General features: G+C 40.7%; 1 protein-coding gene and 1 pseudogene across 1 annotated transcript in view; both read right to left on the bottom strand.

The window, feature by feature from the left end:
* The window catches only part of BMPER (BMP binding endothelial regulator), a 504,101-nt gene that overhangs the window by 308,021 nt on the left and 173,343 nt on the right, over window positions 1-22,737 (bottom strand). Inside the window, exon 3 of the mRNA XM_070059710.1 lies at window positions 12,752-12,844. The gene's annotated coding sequence lies outside the window, so the exon portion shown is untranslated. The remainder of the gene's footprint in view (window positions 1-12,751; window positions 12,845-22,737) is intronic.
* On the bottom strand, window positions 3,411-11,055 carry LOC100340662 (heterogeneous nuclear ribonucleoprotein A1-like; annotated as a pseudogene).

Genomic DNA, 22,737 nt, shown 5'->3' with positions numbered 1-22,737 from the left:
AATATGGGTGCTGGTTCAAGTCTCAGCTGTTCTAGTTCCTATACAGCTCCCTGCTAATGTGCCTGGGAAAGTGCTGGAAAATGCCCCAAGTACTTGGACACCTGCAACAACATGGGAGTCCTGGAAGAAGCTCCTGGCTCCTAGCTTTGGATTGGCCCAAGTTGCAGCCACTTGGGGAGTGAACCAGCAGATGGAAGACCCCTCTCTATGTTTCCCTCTCTCTGTCTGTAACTCTACCTCTCAAACAAATAAATAAATCTTTTTTAAAAAAAGAAAAAAAAAAAACAGAATTTAGGGGAAAACAAGGTAACAGCTTAATATGGTTTAGTTTGAATAATTTTGGGAGACTTTTTTTATATTTATATTTCATTTTATTTAATGAACATAAATTTCCAAAGTACAGCTTATGGATTACAATAGCTTCCCCCCCATAACTTCCCTCCCACCCACAACACTCCCCTCTCCCACTCCCTCTTCTCCTTCCATTCACATCAAGATTTTCAATTATCTTTATATAGAGAAGATCAATTCAGTATATATTAAGTAAAGATTTCAACAGTTTGCACCCACACAGAAACACAAAGTGTAAAATACTATTTGAGTACTAGTTATAGCATTAATTAAACACCTAAGAGTAATTGTGTATTAATTACAGAGTTCAACCAATAGTTTTAAGTAGAACATAAAAAATACTAAAAGGGTAAAGTATTAAGTTCTTTTTTTTCTGTTTTTTTTTTTGTTTGTTTGTTTGTAATATAGTTTTTTTTTTATTTAATAAATGTGAATTTACAAAGTGCAGCTTTTGTATTGTTGTGGCTTCCCCCCACAACCTCCCTCCCTCCCGTGGCCCTCCCCTCTCCCACTCCCTCTCCATCCCGCCCTTTATCGAGTTTCATTTTCAATTACCTTCATATACTGAAGATCAACTTAGTATATACTAAGCAAGGATTTCAACAGGCTGCACTCACACAACCACACAAGGTATAGGGTATTGTTCGACTAGTAGTGTTGTTTTTAAGTTTCATAGTAGAACACATTAAGGACAGAGATCCTACGTGGGGAGCATGTACCCAGTGACTCCCGTTGTTGATTTAACAATTGGCACTCTTATTTATGACGTCAGCAATCACCCGAGACTCTTGCTATGAGCTGTCTAGGCTATGGAAGCCCCTTGAGTTCACCGACTCTGAACTTGTTTAGTCAAGGCCATATCACAGTGGAGGTTCCTTCCTCCCTTCAGAGAAAGGCGCCTCTCTCTTTGATGGCCTGTTCCTTCTGCTGGGGTCTTGTCCACCAGGATCTTTCATTTAGATTTTTTTTTTTTTGCCACCGTGTCATGGCTTTCCATGCCTGTGAGACTCTCATGGACTTTTTAGCCAGATCCGAATGTCCCAAGGGTTGATTCTGAGGCAGGAGTGCTGCCATTCTATGAGTCTGCTGTGTGTCCTGTTTCCCCTGCAGGATCATTCGGGAGACTTTGAGGCATGCAATGTCACCAGTTCCTGGTACCTGGTCTTTGGCCGATTTAGTGCAGGGGACATACTGGCTTGGAGTGTGAGAGTAAGATATGGTGGCACTGGACCAGGCAGTCTGCACATGACAGGTGCTCTCCAGGCAAACTGTCCACCATACCTAGGAATTAGCTAGCCCTGTGTGTGTCTTTCTGGTCTGAAAAGCCTCAAGATGTCCAGACATCTTAGACATACAGGAAATTTAAACATATGATTCACATTGTACTGCCAGGAGTTGACACATCTCAGATGTTGCCAACTTGACCTCTCCCTTTGTGTGGGCTCGACTGGGCTTCTTTAAAGGGTAGCCAGATCCCAAGATGGAGTATAAAAGCTTGCAGTCTCTAAAGGTTACGACTCAGAAATGACACAATGTCATGCCACTGCATTCTCTTTTTTTAAGATTTTTTTTTTTTAATTTTATTTGGAAATCAGAGTTACACAGAGAGAGGAGAGGCAGAGAGAGAAGGAGAGGTCTTCCATCCACTGGTTCACTCCCCAATTGGCCACAACGGCCGGAGATGCGCCGATCTGAAGCCAGGAGCCAGGAACTTTTTTGGGTCTCCCATGCAGGTGCTGCGGCCCAAGAACTTGGGCCATCCTTTACTGCTTTCCCAGGCCATAGCAGACAATTGGATCGGAAGTGGAGCAGCCGGGTTTTGAACTGGCACCCATATGGGGTGCTGGCACTGCAGGTGGCGGCTTTATCTGCTAAGCCACAGTGCCAGCCCCCTATTGCATTCTATAAGCCAAAACAAGACAGGCACAGACCCAGCTCAAGGGGCAGGGGAAAAAAATTCACATTTCAACAGGAAGAGCCAGAAGAGGTGGTGGCTATGTCTAATCTATTCACAGAAACCTATCATGTCACTCACCAATTGTGTTGCAACTACTTATTAGTATGTCCAACTCACACTCAACAATAAGCTTTTCAGGGGAGGAAACCATGCCTTTTCTCTTTGTATCCAAAGGCCTAAGATATTATTAGCACTGCTTGTCCAGAGCTAATGGGTAAGAAGATCACTCAGATGTATGGAATTAAATGAGCAAAAATAGGAAATGCCCATTTTCAGAGGTTGTCCAATTTGGGGGCTGGGACATATCTGCATTCCATTTGAGTACTGGTTCAAGTTCTGGTTGCTTTGCTTCCCATCCAGCTTCCTGCTAATGTGCCTGGGAAAGAAGTGGAGGATGACCCATGTGTTTGGGGCCCTGGCACTCAAGTGAGAGACCCAAATGGAGTTTCTGGCTCTTAGCTTTGGCCTGGTCCAGTCCTGGCCATTGGAGCCATTTGGGGAGTGAACCAGTGAATGGAACATTTCTGTCTCTGACTCTTCCTGTCTCTCTGTAACTCTGCCTTTTGAATAAATAAACAAATCTCTCTTTTTTAAAGAGGTTGTCCAATTTTATACATGATGGAGAGTAGAAAACAAATTGTAAGTCTTGCATTTAAGACAAAGATGTTGGACATAGTTCCTGGGAAATAGGACACAATGAAAGGTTTTTGAGCAAAATAACAACTGGTACCATTGTGTCTCTAAAATTGCTTAAATTAACTGATGATTCTGCTGCAGGTCCAGTTTCACTAGTTTGCTACAAGAAAGACAAATGCTGGAGGACACTTAGGGACCACTTTGTCTTGCAAGTGATGAAGTCCGTCATCTGATGCAGTAAACTCTTCTCTCATCAGCGCTGTTACACATTATGTAAGTCAATTTGATCATTCACAATCATCCAATTCTTTTTGGTAGATTTCTTTTTTTCCCCCAAAGAAACCATTTATTTAATGAGTACAAATTTTGTAAGTACAACTTCAGGAATATAGTGATTCTTCCTATAATACCCACCCTCCCACCCCCACTCCCATCCCACCTTCTCCCTCTCCCATTCCCAGTCCCATTCTCCATTCAGAAACAAAACAAAACAAAAAACTGTTCCTTGACAGTCAAGACAAGGGCTGTTCAAGTCATTGCTTCTCAAAGTGTCAATTTCACTTCTACAGATTTCCTTTTAGATACTCTTTTAGTTATCACAGATCAGAGAGAACATATGATATTTGTCCCTTTGGGACTGGCTTATTTCACTAAGTATGATGTTTTCCAGATTCATTCATTTTGTTGCAAATGACTGGATTTCATTTTTTTTTTACCGCTGTGTAGTATTCCATAGAGTACATATCCCGTAATTTCTTTTTCCAGTCTTCAGTTGATGGGCATTCAGGTTGATTCCATGTCTTAGCTATTGTGAATTGGTGGATTTCTTTAGCCGCTATTAGAAGAAGAAGGTGAGGACTACAGATTTCTCATCCCTTTAATAGCAGACAGAATGTTACAATAAAGCAAATTCTATAGCAGAAATAAGCAATTATTAATCTAGGAAGCCTCACTCCACCCTTTGGACTCATTGACAAGCAGCCTGCTTGAACGTTTTAACTAGGGTAAGGGCCACAGAATCAAAAGCACCACCATTATTTTGCCCCCAGACTATAAACCACATTTTAAAATCTTTTATTGAAAATTATTTGGCCGGCGCTGCGGCTCAATAGGCTAATCCTCCACCTAGCGGCGCTGGCACACCGGGTTCTAGTCCTGGTCGGGGCGCTGGATTCTGTCCCGGTTGCCCCTCTTCCAGGCCAGCTCTCTGCTGTGGCCCGCGAAGGCAGTGGAGGATGGCCCAGGTGCTTGGGCCCTGCACCCCATGGGAGACCAGGAGAGGCACCCGGCTCCTGGCTTGGGATCAGTGCGGTGCGCTGGCCGCAGCGCGCCAGCCATGGCGGCCATTGGAGGGTGAACCAATGGCAAAAAGGAAGACCTTTCTCTCTGTCTCTTTCTCTCACTATCCACTCTGCCTATCAAAAAAAAAAAAAAAAAAAAAAAAAAAGACTTAAAGAAAAAAGAAAATTATTTTATTTTTCAGTATAAGTTTCCTAAGATCACTGATCTTTAGTTTATCAATTTTTGGAGGCCTTATTTCCATGTGTAGCTTTTGGAAAAGCAAGGCAGATTAAGCTGCAGGAATAAATAATCCCTAGTATTGGAAAATTTATACTTGTTAGGATTAAGAAAGGTGTAAAACCAACAACAAGGGGCATCACAAAGTCACCATGTATTTAACACAGTTGCTGAAACCTTAGCTAGAAAAAGACAGTTAATATTGAGGTCATTCTTTCTAAGAAAATAACAAAAATCTTTCTATCTAGAGTAAAGGAGTAAGACAAAAAAGAAGAGCAGGATTACTTCTGCAGAAAGTAATCTACTCTTTCTCTTTGGTATTGGCAAACATAATCTGTATATTTTGACAAAAAAAGAAAATGTACTTATTCAGGATGTAATTTTTAAAGCCTGACACAAAATTGACAACTTGTGTTGTGTGGGTTGGCAACTGTAACAAAATCCTCTTCACATGGATGAGCTTTCAAACAAAACTCCTAACAGCCTGTACTGAAAAGGGGTGGTGAAAAGAAGATAACACAGTCCCAACCCTGCACCCGATCAGGTTTCTCGGAAACATAGAACATGTTGTTATCCGTTGCTTTATTCAAATATGACTTGGATAGAAAATCATTCTCGGGGTACACAAACCACAGAAGGCTCTTGGAGGGAACACAACCTCCAAAAATTAAATGATTCCAATCTTGCAAAGTTTCAATTGGATTCATGTACTTATAAAAGTCATTTTTCTTCAGTTTGGTAGTTGTAACTTCAAATCAAAAGTGGACAGAGTGAAAACTTTTAAAGCCGCCTACAAAATTTTCCTATTATTAATACAATATATAACTCACTCAGTGTTATTGGTAAAGTCATTTCATTCTAACAACAGCAGCAATAAACTTGCAAAATGGTTTAAATGAAAAGCAAAGATGTTCACTCTCATCTGCTCTTGGGAGGAGAATAGCACTGCCACATAACAGCAATCAGATGAAGATTTCTATTTCACTTGGTAAAATTAATAGCATCTTGATAAAGGTCATATTGGCTAATGAATAAAGCCTATGTCAGTTTATCACATAAAAAGACAATATTTTCTTCTGATAACTTTATGAAGCCATGGCATTCACTGAGCTTAAGACTTGATTCAGCAAGTAACAATAAGATCTTTATGTGGCTACTCATTTTGAAGTATAAATAACCAGAATCCCAGATAAGAAAACTATATTTACAGCCTATTATTTCAAAATTATTGTTTTTCTTCTTAAATAAGTCAGCTGACTATGGATTGCTGGAAATCCCTGCACATTGTATCATGCCTGGGTCAGCAATATATTCTTGGCTTTACAAACACTGAAGTTGAAAAACTGAACTTCTGGTCTTCCCATCCCACCTCCCCTCCATCATCTTTCCCCAAATAATCAATGTTCCTTACTTTGCTTCTCTGCCTTATATATTTGTTTTTAGAACCAATTTGTACTATTTCCAGTTCTGAAATATTTACTGTCCCATTTTAAAAACCACTTAAAAGCAAGAGCAAAAGATTATTCTGATGGGTTGGATTAAGTGGCCACTAGTAAGAAGAATTATATCTCTTCCAAGGTCAGAATCCTATTTCTTCCCTCTCACCTATTATGGATATTCTTTAAGCATATCTTAATGGAAATCTCCTGGAATTATGTTTTAGACCTGGAGTTTTTGGAACCTGGAAATTAATGCAAAAACAATGTGTATAGGCTATGTATGTTGCCTTTTTCTTGACTTTAATCAGTTTCTCAAAATAGTCTATAAGACTAATATTTTAAGAGCCACATTTGGCACCGTGGTTGGGACACTGCTTGGGACAATTGCATTCCATTATCAGAGAGCCTGATTTCAAGTCGTGTCCCACTTTCGATTTCCGCTTCCTGATAATGTGCACCCTGGGAGACAGCAGTGATGCACAGGTGGTTAGGTCTCTGCCACCTACTCAGAAGACCTGGATTGAGTTCCTGGTGTCAGGCTTCAGCCTGGCCTAGCCCCAACTATTGCAAGCATTTGGGAAGGGAGCCAGCAGATGGGAGGTCTCTGCATGTCTGTCTTTCTGTCTCTTTGCCTTTCAAATAAATAAATAATTTAAAAATTAAACATCTGGCGCCTTTGTCTTGGGCCAGAATTTTGAGAGAAAAAAAGAATCACATTTCTAAATCACAGAGATTCATCACTTACTCTCTATAAGCACCAGATTCTCTTCTTGGATGCCCACTGATTTCACAGATGTAGCTGAGACTGCTGAACAGCAACTCATTAGAGCAAGGAGAAGAGGCAAATCCAAAGTGATTTCACCTCATTCCCAAATGCACCCATCCAAACTACTGCAGTACAGAACATGGTCCAGATTACTCAAATTTCATCTAGATCCCTCTAATGCCATTCTTCTTAAAAGTGGTCATTCTTTTTTATTCTATTAAAACATTCTTTGATAATTTTTACCTCTGTGGTCAAAGATGCCTTTGAAAAGCAAGATTCAAGTTGTACTTTTTTTTTCTTATTCTCTAACAATAGATTTTGTTGCAGTCATGGGATCACATCATACACTATCTGGGATCTTAATAAACAGTCACTAAATATTTGGTTGGGAAGTGTGCATCCATGGACTTTTCTAGAATCACTGAGGTCTTAACAGAATCCAATAGAATTCATTTCTGCTATCGCATTTTAAAATCAGTCTGAAAATTGAAATGATGCCTTTTTAAGTGGAACAGAATTTCAACTTTTAAGAGATGTTGTAGACTTTTGAGGGAACATGAACACGTGTCTGGGACCCAGCCTCCCCATGTGGTTGCCGGCTTCTAAAATGTATCTCATACGGGTAAATTGCTGGTGTACATGGGAGGGCCTTCGCATTTCTATCCAATGTGTTAACACTTAGGTTAAGACCACACTTACACACCTTTTTTAAAATTTATGAGCAATTAAATGATGAGCTAACAAGAAAAGTGACTTTACTTACAGAATTTGCAAAAAAAAATTTGGCCATGTTATAACTCTTATTACAAAAATATGATTTTTCCCCTACATTTCTAAACTAACTCTTTAAAAAGACTACATCTATTTTTTCAAGGCAAGGCCTTTGGAACCACTTGGTGAGTATATATTGAATGTTTTACTTTCTTCTGTGAGACAGCAAGAAGTTCATCCAAATAGAACCATGCTTCTACCACATAAATCATTCTGAAAATCTGGTAACTTTCCATGTGATTCAGTTAAATCCTTTAAATCCCACAGGAGAATTTACTTGCTTTTGGCGTATTTCACCATATTAGGAGGAAAACCAGTCTCCAGGGACATGGTGGTTAATGAGGGTGGGCCCAAAGCAGATGTATTCTACTCAGTTTTGTTGGCCTAGGCATTTTTTTTTAAAGACATATGTATTCAGCATCATGATCAAAGTATTGTTTAGCAATCAACAGCATGGGTGTAAAAAGAGAAAAAAATTTAAAAACTACATAAAAACCCTTTGTTGGAATGCTTAACACTTTCCATAGAACAGAAACTAAAATAACCTATTATAGAGTTAGTGACAAATACAGTCCTTGAGGGTTTTTGCCCATACACATGAGTACTGTCTAAAACATGTCTTCTTTGTAGCAGCTAGGCCCTGCCACTGCTGTGCTTGGCTGAGTCCACAAATCTGTTGTACCCTGTAGCTTCCCTATTACTTCTCTAGCTCTCCTCTGCTACGCTTTGTTTCCTGGCAGTTATCAAAAGCTTCTGTCACTGCCATAGCTACTGCTGCTGCTAAAACTGCCATAGCCACCTTGATTTTGTGGTTTGGCAAAATATTGGCCACCACCACCATAGGGGCCAGAGCTTCTGCCTCCAAAATTTCCTCCCTTGATGGGTCCAAAATTTGAAGATTGATTGTTGTAATTGCCGAAGTCATTGTAGCTTCCAGCGCCTCCAAATCTGCTTCCATCATTATCAAATCCATTGTAACCATCCCCACTGCCACCACCTCGGCTGCCGCCAAAGCCACCACGACCACAGTTGTCATTGCCACTAAAACCACCTCCACGACCACCGCCAAAGTTTCCAGAACCAATTGGACCTCTTGAGGTGGATGAAGCGCTGGCTGTCTCCTGCTTTGACAGGGTCTTCCTTACTCACAGAATGACCAGTCACAGTGTGGTATAGTGACAGTCTTATCCAGAGTCATGGTCCTCAAAGGTCACAACAGCAGAGGCCCTCTTCTTTTTTTGTTTTTATTTAATAAATATAAAATTTCCAAAGTACAGTTAATGGATTACAATGGCTTCCCCCCGCCATAATTTCCCTCCCACTCACACCCCTCCCATCTCCCGCTCCCTCTCCCATTCCATTCACATCAAGATTCATTTTCAATTATCTTTATATACAGAAGATCGATTTAGTATATATTAAGTAAAGATTTCATCAGTTTGCACCCACACAAAAACACAAAGTGTAAAATACTGTTTCAGTACTAGTTATAGCATTACTTCACATTGGACAACACACTAAGGACAGATCCCACAAGAGAAGTAAGTACACAGTGACTCCTGTTGTTGACTTAACAATTTGACACTCTTGTTTATGGCGTCCGTAATCTTCCTAGGCTCTAGTCATGAGTTGCTAAGGCTATGGAAGCCTTTTGAGTTCACCGACTTCGATCTTATTCCAACAGGGTCATAGTCAAAGTGGAAGTTCTCTCCTCCCTTCAGAGAAAGGTACCTCCTTCTTTGATGGAGCCCTGTTCTTTCCACTGGGATCTCACTTGCAGAGATCTTTCATTTAGGTCTTTTTTTTTCCCCCAGGATGTCTTGGCTTTCCATGCCTAAAATACTCTCATGGGCTCTTCAGCCAGATCTGAATGCCTTAAGGGCTGATTCTGAGGCCAGAGTGCTGTTTAGGACATCTGCCATTCTATGAGTCTGCTGTGTATCCCGCTTCCCATGATGGATCGTTCTCTCCCTTTTTGATTCTATCAGTTAGTATTAGCAGACACTAGTCTTGTTTGTGTGATCCCTTTGACTCTTAGACCTATCAGTGTGATCAACTGTGAACTGAAATTGATCACTTAGTCTAGTGAGATGGCATTGGTACATGCCACCTTGATGGGATTGTATTGGGATCCCCTGGCACAGTTCTAACTCCACCATTTGGGGCAAGTCCGATTGGGCAAGTCCCAAATTGTACATCTCCTCCCTCTCTTATTCCCACTGTTATATTTAACAGGAATCACTTTTCAGTTAAAATTTAAACACCTAAGAATAATTGTGTGTTAATTACAGAGTTCAACCAATAGTACTAGAACAAAAAAAAAAATACTAAAATGGATAAAGTATTACATTGTACATCAACAGTCAGGACAAGAGCTGATCAAGTCACTGTTTCTCATAGTGTCCATTTCACTTCAACAGGTTTCCCCTTTGGTGCTCAGTTAGTTGTCGCCAATCAGGGAGAACATATGATATTTGTCCCTTTGGGACTGGCTTAATTCACTCAGCATAATGTTTTCCAGATTCCTCCATCTTGTTGCAAATGACTGGATTTCGTTGTTTTTGACTGCTGTATAGTATTCTATACAGTACATGTCCCATAATTTCTTTATCCAGTCTACTGCTGATGGGCATTTGGGTTGATTCCAGGTCTTAGCTATTGTGAATTGAGCTGCAATAAACATTAGGGTGCAGACAGCTTTTTGGTTTGCCAATTTAATTTCCTTTGGGTAAATTCCAAGGAGTGGGATGGCTGGGTTGAATGGTAGGGTTATATTCAGGTTTCTGAGGAATCTCCAGACTGACTTCCATAGTGTCTTGACCAGTTTGCATTCCCACCAACAGTGGGTTAGTGTCCCTCTTTCCCCACATCCTCGCCAGCATATGTTGTTGGTAGATTTCTGAATGTGAGCCATTCTAACCGGGGTGAGGTGAAACCTCATTGTGGTTTTGATTTGCATTTCCCTGATTGCTAGTGATCTTGAACATTTTTTCATGTGTCTGTTGGCCATTTGGATTTCCTCTTTTGAAAAATGTCTGTTGAGGTAGAGGCCCTCTTCTTGCCACTGCCTCGCTCAGTCATGATCTCAGTCACTTCGATTTTCCCGTCCTGTTCAAAATCATCTCTGAGGTGATGCTCTTCAGTGGCTTCTTTAATGCCGCCAACAAGGATCTTTTCCACAGTTAGATGGGCACCTGGATTTCCAAAGGGGAATCTCGAGACAGCCCTCTTTGGTTCCACAATTCTCCCATCCACTTTGTGTGACCTTGCACTCATGGCCACATCCACCTCCTCCACGGTAGCATAGGTGACAAACTCAAAGCCCCTAGAAGGCTTGGTATTCGGGTCTACCGTGACCACACAGCCCGTGAGCCTTCCCCTTTGCTCAAAATGGCTCCTCAGGCTCCCCAGGGTTGTTTCAAGCTCAGCCCTCCGATGAGGGGCTTCTGCAGCTGCTCCGCTCTTTAGGAGACTCTGACTTAGACATGAAGGCGGTGCAGCATCCATGAGCAGAAAAGTACCAAGGCATTTTCTTCCTTTTTTAAATTTAAAATTTTTTTAAAGAATACAAATTTTATAAGTACAACTTTAGGAATATAGTTATTCTTCCCACCATATCAGCCCTCCCACCCACACTCTCACCCTTCCTCCTCCTCCCTCTCCCATTCCCAGTCCATTCTCCATTAAGATTTTCAATGAACTTTGTACAAAGAACAAGTCTATACTAAGTAAAGATTTCAACAATTTGCGCGCACACGTGCACACACACACACACACAAACTGTTTGAGAACTGGTTTTACAGTTAACTCTCAATACAACTCATTGAGGACAAAGGTCCTGCATGGGAAATTAGTACACAGTGACTCTTGTTTTAATTTGACAATTAATGCTCTATGCATGATGTCAGTGACCAGTCAAGGATCTTGAATGAGCTACCTAGGCTATGGAAACCTTTTCAGTCCACAAACTCTGTCAGTATTTGGACAGGGCCATAAGTAAAGTGGAAGTTCTCTCCTCCCTTTAGAGAGAAGTACATCCTTCTTTGATAGCCCCTTCTTTCCACGGGGGTCTCACAGTGATAAGCACCTAGGCATTTCCTAATGGTGTTTCGATTGGTCAAAATCCCCTTTCTGTGTCCTTGATACCGCTCTAAACCCCACACAAGGCTTTCAAAAGGACAGAAACTTGCCCGTCACGATTAAAGATAAAATTATCTTCAGTGCAGCATACTGAGCCAACCCCAAGCTTCCATATTGGCTGAATCAACGGTTTTGAGGGTACAAGAGCAGAGGGGAGAAGAAGGCAAGACTCTCAATGAGCAGCAGCTCTGAGAGGCAAAGCAAATTTTTCACCTCTCAGTTTTGTCCAGGCTGGCAAGATTGACCCATAGGTTAGTGCATTCCCTGAGCTGCAAAGGAACTCCACTTCTGGAACTGGTCGCTATTTTATCAATAGTGGGGAAAAAAAAAAAAAAAAAAACTGAAACTGAAAAAAAAACTGAACTTTAAGCCAGAAAATGTCTTTCCCGTCCTCTACCTCTGGAAGTTTCATTATGTGAACATTAATAAGCAAAGGACAGAACTGGGGTATGTTGTGTCCTAAGAAGACTCTACAGTTTTGTTTTTATGTGTATTCAGATCATAATATACTTTTTTTTCCACAAAAGACTTTTCCTTCAAGTAAGTGTAAATAAAATGGAAGGGAGGAGAGAGGAAGATAAAGCCATGGAAGGGATGACATCTATGTTAATCTATTTTCTGTTGCTCTAAGGAAATGCCTGAGGCAAGATAACCTTAGAAAGAAAAGAGGCTTACATAGCTAGCTCACCGTTCTGAAGATTCCAGGGCATGGCATTGGCATCAGTTTGGCTCTGGCAAGGACCTCACAGCAGATGGTGGAAGTGCATGTGAGAGGCAGAAATCACATCACCAAGCTGTAAGCCAGATGGCAACTCAGGAGTCAGGCTCTTTCTGACAGCAACTTGCTTTCCTGAGACCCCAGTGATCCTAAAAGATACCTTATCCCTTCTGAGGGTGGCTCCCCTGGTGATCTAATCACCTCAAACTAAGCCCCACTTCTTAAAGGTCCCACCACTTCTCATTCACCACACTGGGGACCAGGCTTCCAACACATGAGACCTTGGGGATACAAACCACATCCAAACCATAGCAACCATCCATTGTAAATTATACCAATACCAAGACAAGAAGAATAATCTCTTCTGAGATTTTACATTCTGAAATCAACAAATGGCTAAGTGTTGTTACCATTTCCCGTTTCCAAGGATCTGAGGATAAAATTAAGAATCTTACCAAGGCTCTCTGCTGAAGGGCACGTGGCAGTCCAGCTCACCCAGGATCAGACTGGTATTCGGTCAGTCCCACTCCTTGAAGAGTTTCAAACATCTGTACTTTCAGACATGAGGAGACAGGGGACAGAAGAAAACAAAATGAGTTTTCAATGTGATTTCTAACTCTCTCCACATTATAACCGAAGAAGTTTTTAATGAGCCCTCCTCCATTTCTTTTTCCCATTTCCTCCATAGACAATTTCCCAGAGCAGAGCTACAGAATTTGTAGAATTTTTACATATATGTGTAATCTCTTTTTAAACTCAATAGACCTGTTAGCAAAGAAAAGAAGAAAAGTATTGCAATCAGTCTACTTCAGGTCGGAATGGGTCTCTGAACCCAACAACCCATCCGTAGGCTGGGATCATTCAGCCTTCAGTTGAAACATGGGCCCTGTCCTAAGTCTGTATGTGAAAGATCAAGTCAGATCATAACCTGCCATTTGTTGAAGAGGTAAGAAAAAGTAAAATAGATGGATAATAATACATAGAAAAACATGTCCAAGAGTGTACTGTACTTGACAACTGAGTATACCCAGGTGCAATAATTAAAGCCTGTGTCATAGACACAGCCTGAACCCAGGCCTACAAACCAGGACAGAATTTCTCCTGCAAAAGTTAGCACTTAGGGTGGGCACTTAGCCTCCTGACTGACACCTGCATCCTGGGTTCAGAGTCTGTCTCTGGATCCTGACTCTAGCTTCCTACTAATGCAGCTCTAGGTTGCAGTGGTGATGGTTCAAGTAACTGGTTCCCTGCCATCAATTTGGGAAGCCTGAATTGAGTTCCCAGCTCTTGGCTTAAGGCTTGTCCAGCCTTGGCCATCACAGGCATTTAGAGAGTAATCCAGTGGATGCGAGTGCCCTGTCTCTCTCAAATATTTTTTAAAAGCCTCCACCTGCAGTGCCAGCATTGTATATGGACACTGGTTCATATCCCAGCTGCTCCACTTCTGATCCAGCTCCCTGCTAATGGCCTGGAAAAAGCAACAGAAGATGGCCCAAGTGCTTGGGGCCCTGCACCCACATGGGAGACCTGGAAGGAGCTCTTGGCTTCTGGCTTTGGCCTGGCCCAACCTCAGCTGTTGTGGCCATCTGTGGAGTGAACCAGTGGATGGAAGATTTCTCTCTCCCCCTCTCTGAAACTCTGACTTTCAAATAAATAAGTAAAATCTTTATTTTAAAAAAAAGAAAAAGAAAAAGTCGGCACTTAGATTAAGTGCGCCCACTCCAACTCTGGTCCCAGATGTTACCAGAACTGTCTTACTCTAAGGTGATTCCAACCCCCTACTTAGTGCACATATTCAAATTCTAGGACTCCAAGCCAGAATTCCCCAGTGAACCACCTTATCCTGTTAGTAAAAAAATAAGCAGTTCCATAGTAATGGGAAGGGCCCTTTTCACAAAAAGTTCTTTAATGCTAAGGCTGTTTGAAGGTTGTGTGTTTTTGTTCCTATTACGCATTTTAAAACAAGACGAACTCAAGGATCTCACAATATAAGTGGAAATCAACAGTCAGTACCCAAAAAGTATTTTATGTAAAGGCAACTGATGGATGGTTATGTTCACCCATCAGGTTTAGGGCAGCCAAATCAAGGGTGGTGAGAAGGTTGGGGAGTCACGGCTTGTGCATTCAACACTGTCCAGAGGCAGAGCTCAGCAGGGTGAGAGTGTGACCAACACACGCACACCAGGCTACTGCCTCTCCTCTCCTGAGGTGGTGACAGCTTATGAAATCCTAACTGCTGCTGCTGATCCAATGGAAGCAGTCCATGGAATGTTATTGCCAACTCACTATTTCTCCATTAACTTATCTGCTACCACCTTGCATATAGGAAAGAAGAGTTTTTCATTTATTTTTACTTGGTGTGAGCAGGGGCGGGAAACTGGCACATGCCTATATAAACATCAGAATATTAAGTTGACCAGTTTTAAATAAGCACGAAGGCCTCACTGCATGTTAACCTTCCCTCTGTGCCAGATTTTTTCGAAGGGGTGAAGAACACACACTCTCAAGGTGAACAGAGACACCTTCGCATGCAGCAAAACATGGGAGTACTTCAAAAAGTTCATGGAAAACAGGATTAAAAGACAAATGTTGGCACAATACTTTTTTGAAATCTATGGATAGTTTTTTTCATAATATACCTTTTCTAGGGACTTTCTGAAGACCCCTCATGAGGAGCATGGCGATGTGGAGTCCACATCTGGGGGGAGCAACTTGTCACAAGCCCACAGCAATGAACAGATGCCACGGTCATATGTTCTGTGCTTGAGTCAGGTATTACCCTCACAGTGAGACTTCTGCCTCTTGGGCGGGTGACTCTCTTCAGTCTCCCCGAAGTTAACCCTGAGCCAAAGACTGCAGTGCAAGGAAGGGGTTAATGAAGAACACCCAGGAGAAAACAGTCAATCTTTGAGAAGCAGATGAGGGAAGCAGCAGCAGCAGCAGCAGAGCGGTATGATTCCAGTTGAAGACCATTCTCAACCATTCAGTGATCCTTAAGCAACACTGAAGTGTCAGCTTTAACCCAGAGCTCTTCCAGAGGTACAGGAAGCGGGCTTTTTTTGTACTTGCTCATCCTCTAGTCATCAGCCAATGTGGGAAGCAGCAGGAACAAGCTCCTAGGCGTGTGGCATGGGTGAGCCAGCTGTGGTAGCCCATGGGTAGGGCTCTGCAGATTTTTGCAAGCCCTCAGTAGCAGAGAGCACCAAGCATAGCGAATGCACTGCACTGGCAGAGACGACCACAGAGGATCTAAGTGGACGTACCAACAGTGTCCACTACAGTGAGTGTGTGAACATTTCTTAACTTCTATGGGCCTGAACTTCCTTCTATGGAATATGGGAATATTCATAATCTCAGAGAATTACCACGATCACAAAATTGAGATACCACATGCAAAATGCAGAGAATCTGACACAACACATTTGATTAAATATTGTCATTATATGAGAGGTCTTCAGAAAGTTTGTGAGAAATGCTTGTTATGAAAAAAGTAGTCATGGGTTTAAAGTTTTTTTCACGATGCATAGTTTTAAAAACTTATCTTTTATTTCTATTCTTCCATGAACTTTTTGGAGTGGCCTCATACAATCTGGCTGGATATGAAATCAACAACAGCAGGAAGAGCATCTCCTTCATTTCATTGTATTCCCTCCCCTGGAAAAACACCAGACACTTGGCAGACAATAAATACTTGCACACAGCCTTATGGGAAGAACATCACAGGAGTACCTAAGAGAAATTTTAATTAAACTAGGACAAAATAGTGAGCCCATGGCAATTAGAAAAATTCTGCATTTGATAAAAGGCCAAAGCAGAGTTGTAATGTAGACAAAGAAAAGTACATGAAAGTGATAATTGGAACTTACAAAAATGACTTTCATTAGAAAAGTCAAAACATATTTCTCCAAAGTTAACAATGGACTGTCTAGTCAGGGCCCAGTGGTTCTTAAACTTTTGGGTCTCAGGACCCCTCTCCATTTTTAAAAATTATCGAGAACCCCAAAGAGCTTAGTTCATGTGGGGTACAGCTAGCAATATTTACTATATTCGAAAACAAACCTGAAAACTTTAAAAAATATTAATTACCTAATTTTAAAGTAATAATGACTTTGTTAAAAACATTTTCATAAAATTAGCTATATTTCCCAAATGTTGAGACAATAATGGCAGTGTTTTACATATTTAAAAATTTTTTGTTTAATGCTTACTACAGACGATTAATTATCTGATTCTGTTCACAATACATTGCATTACATTGTTCTGGTTGAAGTATACAAAGAAAACCCAGCCTCACATAGTAGTGCAGTTGGAGAAACAGGAGTATTTATAATTTTATAATCTTTTTGGATAACTAGATATTTTCTGCAATAGTATACAGAAATTCTACATATGTAAGTTTCTTAAACATGAATTGCAGTGTAGAACTTAAAGCTGAATATTTGTTATATTAAATCCATTGCCTATCTTACATTTTGAGCATATCTTTTATCTATGCTTGACTTTGTAGCATAACACATTGGAGAATATTACACTGAGATATGCAAATTTTCTAATGTTGATACTTTTCATTAAGCAGTATTTTTAAAACTCTAAAAATAATATTTTTCATATTATTACAAAACTTTTTTTAAGTATTGAGAAACTTGCAAGCTCAAAGTGAGTGGAAAATAACTTTCAAAACTCAATTTCCAGCCAAGAGCTCAAATTTTTAACTACTTATAGTTCTAGTAACCCTTGACTGGGAAGCTGTCACAGCCCTTCCTGGCTGGGTTAGGGACCCTCCCAGCAGAGCCTCTTTCCTCCCTCCCAGAGCCTCATTCTGGGAGATTATCTGCTTTCTTCACTAGACCAGGGGCTCCTTCAGAGCAGCACTATATCTTCTACTTCCCCGCCCTTTCAGTCTCACACATCAACATTACTCACTGGGGAAATGATTGAATAAATCCCCTGGAATATGGAAGTCTATTTCATATTCTGATTTATTATCATGTAAATATAAATCCCATGTGTTATTGAAAATGTAAGCAAAATTGAAGAGAATTTCCTTACAAAAATAGGTGTCACGTGGATGTTGCAAAAAGATGTATCAAAAAACAAAGTCCAAGGTCTCCAAATAAAGGGGCCGGTGGAGGTTGGGACAGAAGCAGACCCCATAAAGCAGGCAACCAGTGGAAGAGTCACACATGGGGTGTGGAATAACACTGTGTGTGCATGGGTAAGGAAACAGGAAAAACAGAGATTGTGGGGGAAAAAAAAAAAAAAAAAAAAAAAAAACCAGGCATAAGGAAAGAACAGAACATAGGAGAAAAGAAAATCAAAAGATGGCAGAAAAGTTATGAAAGAAAGGACTAAGCAGAGCTTTTTCCGTAGTTACAGATACGATAGGAAAGGGGCAGGGATGGTAGACGGAGTCAGATGGGAGAGCAGCTGGCTGTACAACAAAGACAATAGTTTGTGAGATTTTCCATGTAGCGCTGACCTACTCCCTAAATTCCCCGCAGAGTTGCCCCACCTCCTGGCTCTAAATCCTCTCATGCTCTCAGGCTTGCTTGTGCAATAGTATCATATCTCTGGATTGGTCCACACTGGAGAAGGCCTTCTCTTCCCCAGATATTTCCCGCTCATCATCCAGAAGCCCTGGCTGACCTCTTCTGTAGGGTCAAATTTCCAACCAAATACACATCTTCAGTAGGTTGATTTTATCTACAAATTGGACGTTTGTGTCCAAGACCCATGGTTATGCAGTCATTTCTAATAACTCAAGGTCACTGACAGACTGAGCCAAAGATGAATTCCAAGGTGAGAAAAAAAAAAAATCAGAGAGCTATTTCCCTTCTCCCAGATAGGGGCACGGCTGACTTTAATACCACCCTTACATCTGTATCTGTTCAAATGGCATCTCCCCACTGGGTCCTCCTCTTAATACCCAATTAAAAATTATAGCAACACCCACCTAACACTCCCTGTACCCTTTTTATGTTTTGTTTTTTTTCTACCTCTCTTCTCTACTTCTAACATACTCTACTTTCATTAGCTATTTTGTTTCAAAAGGCTGTCTCTCTCTACCAGAATTCAGGCTTTACCAGATCAGGAAATTTTATCTCTTGTTTAGCACCAAATCTCTAGCATCTAAAGTAATGTCTAGTGTACAGTAGCCACTCATTAAATATTCATGGAGTGACTGAATCCAAGAAAGGTGGATTGTAGGGTTTTCCCCTGAGGCTGTGGAGTATGTTTCATATGTCTTTGTCTCATCCCTCTGTTTTCCAGCTTATAGGTGTCAGCAAGCCAGGCAGTCCCTGAGATTATGCGTTGATCCTGCGAGACTGCCCAAACTCAAGCCCTTGACATCCCTTTGGTGTTTGGTATCCTGGAGATGTAGCAGCAGCAGCAGCAGCAGCAGCAGGAGACTTTGTTTCCAAGGCTCTGTCACTCATAGCGACATCACACAACCACCCACAAAATGCCAACTCATGACACTCTTAAGGGGCCTGTAGAAAATACTATTTTCATTTCCATATGAACATAAATAGTCAGATATAAATGCAGGGTTGCTGCTCTGGAAAATAACCACTGACCATCAAGAAAATGTGACATTGTTTAGTTAATATTCCCATAATCATATATTTATGGGTATTTGCTCATTTTTATCCATTATGAACAACTTTTTGATGAAAATTTTAGGATATAAATTTTTATATTTAGCTTATGTCTATGGAAAATACTTAAAAGTTTAGGTACTGAATCAAAATTTATGAGCCTTTTTAAGACTCTTGGTATCTAGTTCCAAATTTCTTCCAAAAAGAAAGAATTAAGTGTCAAGCAGAACACATAATTTTTATCCAATGGATATTGGCTTCCATGTAGATGAATACCAGTATTTTAGGAAGGAATAATTCCCAACCAGAATGTAAAGTCCTTGAGAGACACCTTATTTTACTCATGGCTAAATTTCTATAGCCTGGCATACAACTGAAAATCAATAGATATTTATTGAATAAATGAAATAGTACTGATGGATTTTCATTAAGAAATAGCTTTTATGATCAATTTTCTATAAAAGGCAGTTTATATTTTTTTATTTTCATTTTATAAATGTTCTCTTCATCATCATCAGTTCTTTGACCATAAATTTTATAACCAAGTTTTGAGAAATTGATGAAGATTACTTTTGCTCTGTATTAAGCTTGCAAATTATAACTTTTTTAAATCATCTTGTTTACTTTTTAAGATTTATTTATTTATTTATTTATTTGAGAGGTAGAGTTATAGACAGTGAGAAGGAGAGGCAGAGAGTAAGGTCCTCTATCCATTGGTTCACTCTCCAAATGGCCACAATGGCTGGAGCTGAGCCAATCTGAAGCCAAGAGCCAGGAGTTTCTTTCAGGTCCCCTTTGTGGTGCAGAGGCCCAAGCACTAGGGCCATCTTCCACTGCCTTCGCAGGCCATAGCAGAGAGCTGGATTGGAAGTGGAGCAGCTGGGACTAGAACTGGTGCCCATATGGGATGCCGGCGCTGCAGGTGGAGGATTAACCTACTGCGCCACAGCGCTGGCCCCGCAAATTCTCTTATAGCTACAGATTTTACTTTGTGTTTGTTTTACTTCCATCAAGTCCATTTTCCTGAGTTTAATTAGACAGATGTAAATTTTGAAAGATCATTATTCCATCAACTTCAATCAAAACCAATGTCACCATGTCTAGTTTAACTACGAAAAATTTATTTCATAGTAAGTACTTTTCACTGAAGTTCTTTATTTTTGGTGAAATTTTGTTATTTTGAATGTTACAAACAAGAGATGATTTTTAAGCTGTTAGCCATAGAATGTCTTTTACTTTAAACATTATCTTTTGTAATATGTATTATAGATTGAATAACAATTTGATCCTTTGTATTTATTTCCTAGCTTAGTGAATAAAATTGTTAGCAATTCCTCTCAGATATTAGAAGGTCATTTAATTTTGAAAACAGACTCAAAAATCTCCTTTCAACTTTAATGAATTCTGGTATGTGCTATGGTGGACTCAACCCATCCTTAGGTTAAAGTGGAAGGAGTGTAAACACAGGGGTAGAATTGTCACACTTGAACTCAGAAAAGGCCCAGTGCAAGATGCTAACCTGTGGTCAGACATGGAAGGACAGTGGGGATTGCTGCCAGAAGGAAGAGGTTCGGACTGTTTCCATGCAGCTACTTTGTTCACGGCATTAACGTCACCATTTGACCAGGTGGATGGTCTGATCCCCCATCTTGTAGTCCATTTTGATACATATTTATGAATGTCTTAGCCAAATTCTGTCATCAGTTCTGAAATCTTTCTTGTATGAAAGGTATTTTCTGGGTCAAATGTCATTTAATTCTTTTTACTTCTTTCACACACGGACAGCTTTTCCAATACTTTTTCCGTTTTCAATTTTCTCCTGAATTCTTTATCAGATGATTTTCCTTGAAATTTTTTAAGATTTTGTGCAATATGCTTTTACCCAAGTTCCTATTGTATGCGCTGGTCACTCTTCTAGATACCAAGAATACAGCAGGAAATAAGACAGAGGGTGATTCCTGTGCTCAAATCGCTCATTAGGGTTTTGTTGTTTAGAAATAAATTTAGAACAGTATCTCTGCCTTTATGATCTTTTTTCTTTTTGAAGTCAGGATTTCTAACAAGTTCACTATTTCTGGACTCAATTTTGCTGACTTAATTTTTGTTAAGAAAACTTGGTTCTTCTTTCATGTTTGCTTTTTTCTTTTGTCTGTATCTTGCCATGTGCAATTTTAGCTGTTGACAGTTTTATTTCATGTTGATTACTTCTACCAAGTCTAATGTTTTCCTGAGCCAATTCTTGCAGTATCCAATATGATCAACAGGACATGAACCTTTAGACAGGTCTTCATTTATAACAAGTTTTATGACTTGCATCCTTAGCCATTGTAAAGTTTATTTTGTGTTGATTGTTTCTACTAAGCCAAATTTTTCCCACAAACCTAGTAAAAATGCCCTTTGGGTCAAACTTGTAAGGTCAAAATTTCAAAATGTAAAAGAAAAGAAAAAATTCTTGATGGAAATGATGTGGCAGAAACTCAAGACTTCATTTTTTGAAAGACCATGAAGAGAAAATATTGATAAAACATGAAGAGTCATAGTTATTTAGAATGACATTTCTTTTTTATAATTAATTAATTTATTTTTATTTTTATTTTATTTATTCAAAAGTCAGAGTTACACTGAGAGAGGAGAGGCAGAAAGAGAGGACTTCCATCTTCTGGTTCACTCCACAGCGGTCAGAACTGCACTGATCTGAAGCCAGGAGCCAGGAGCCAGGAGCTTCTTCAGGGTCTCCCGCTCGGGTGCAGGGGCCCAAGGACTTGGGCCATCTTCCACTGCTTTTCCAGGCCATAGCAGAGAGCTGGATTGGAAGTGGAGCAGCTGGGTCTCAAGCCAGCACCCATATGGGATGGCACTTCAGGCCAGAGCGTTAACCCGCTGCACCACAGCGCCAGCCCCTAGAATGACATTTCTTACGTAAGTTACCTGAAATGGTGATAACATGTGGATTCTGATTCAGTGCATGGAGGCCTGGCCTGAGACCCTGCACTCTTACAAAGTTCCCAGGTGATGCTGATACTGCCAGTCCACAGGCTAAGGACTCAGGAGTTAGGATGTGTACTTTGTGGTCCAGCAGACCTGGGTTCAAGCCTTTCGCTGACACTAATTTTGAGGAAGTTACTTGACTTCTGAGTCTGGTTTGATTCCACTGTAAAATAAAATGGTAACAAAATACCTATCTAAGAGATTTGCTATCAGGATCAAAGATGATTTCTGTAAAATGCTTAGCACATAGCCTGGCACCTGTAAAGAGTAAACAGTAACCCTTTTTGACTGTGGGTGAAAGCATAGGGCAGGATCAGGGAATGAATGGTCAATGGTCCATGCAGCCTAGAGCCCTGCTACTCTAATTGTGGCCCAGGGACCAGTGAGCTCGACAGATAAGCAGAACCTCAGACTTGCTAAGGGTCTGCACACATTTAGCAAGGTCCCCCTGAGGTTCATGTGCACGTTACAGGTGGAGAATTCTGGCACTGAATTAAAAGAGAGGGTGTAGGAGGCAAGTCTGAAAAGGCTTACAAGGGCCTGACTTACCTCCTGATGAGTTAGAACCTTTTTTTAGAGAGCTATGGGGTGGCCGCTACCTGGCCTTCCTTCCCACAGCATCTGCTGCTCCTCTCCCACCTTACTCTCCCTAGCAGTTTTTGTTAATCAGCTAAGTACTCTTTCCAGCTGGGCCTTGGCTAATGCTCCTTATCCTCATCACACAGTGCTCTAAGAGATGGCAATGCTGGAAATGGCAATTCGCCTTCCTCACAAGAGACCAAAGGGAGCCATCAAAGAACTGAAAAAGGGGGCCGGGGATGAGATAATACATGCAGGTGCCCAGAGGAGTCCTG

Source organism: Oryctolagus cuniculus, chromosome 16 (assembly GCF_964237555.1).
Source record: "Oryctolagus cuniculus chromosome 16, mOryCun1.1, whole genome shotgun sequence".
Classification (NCBI taxonomy): Eukaryota; Metazoa; Chordata; class Mammalia; order Lagomorpha; family Leporidae; genus Oryctolagus; species Oryctolagus cuniculus.
This window is presented reverse-complemented; position numbering and strand designations above follow the sequence as displayed.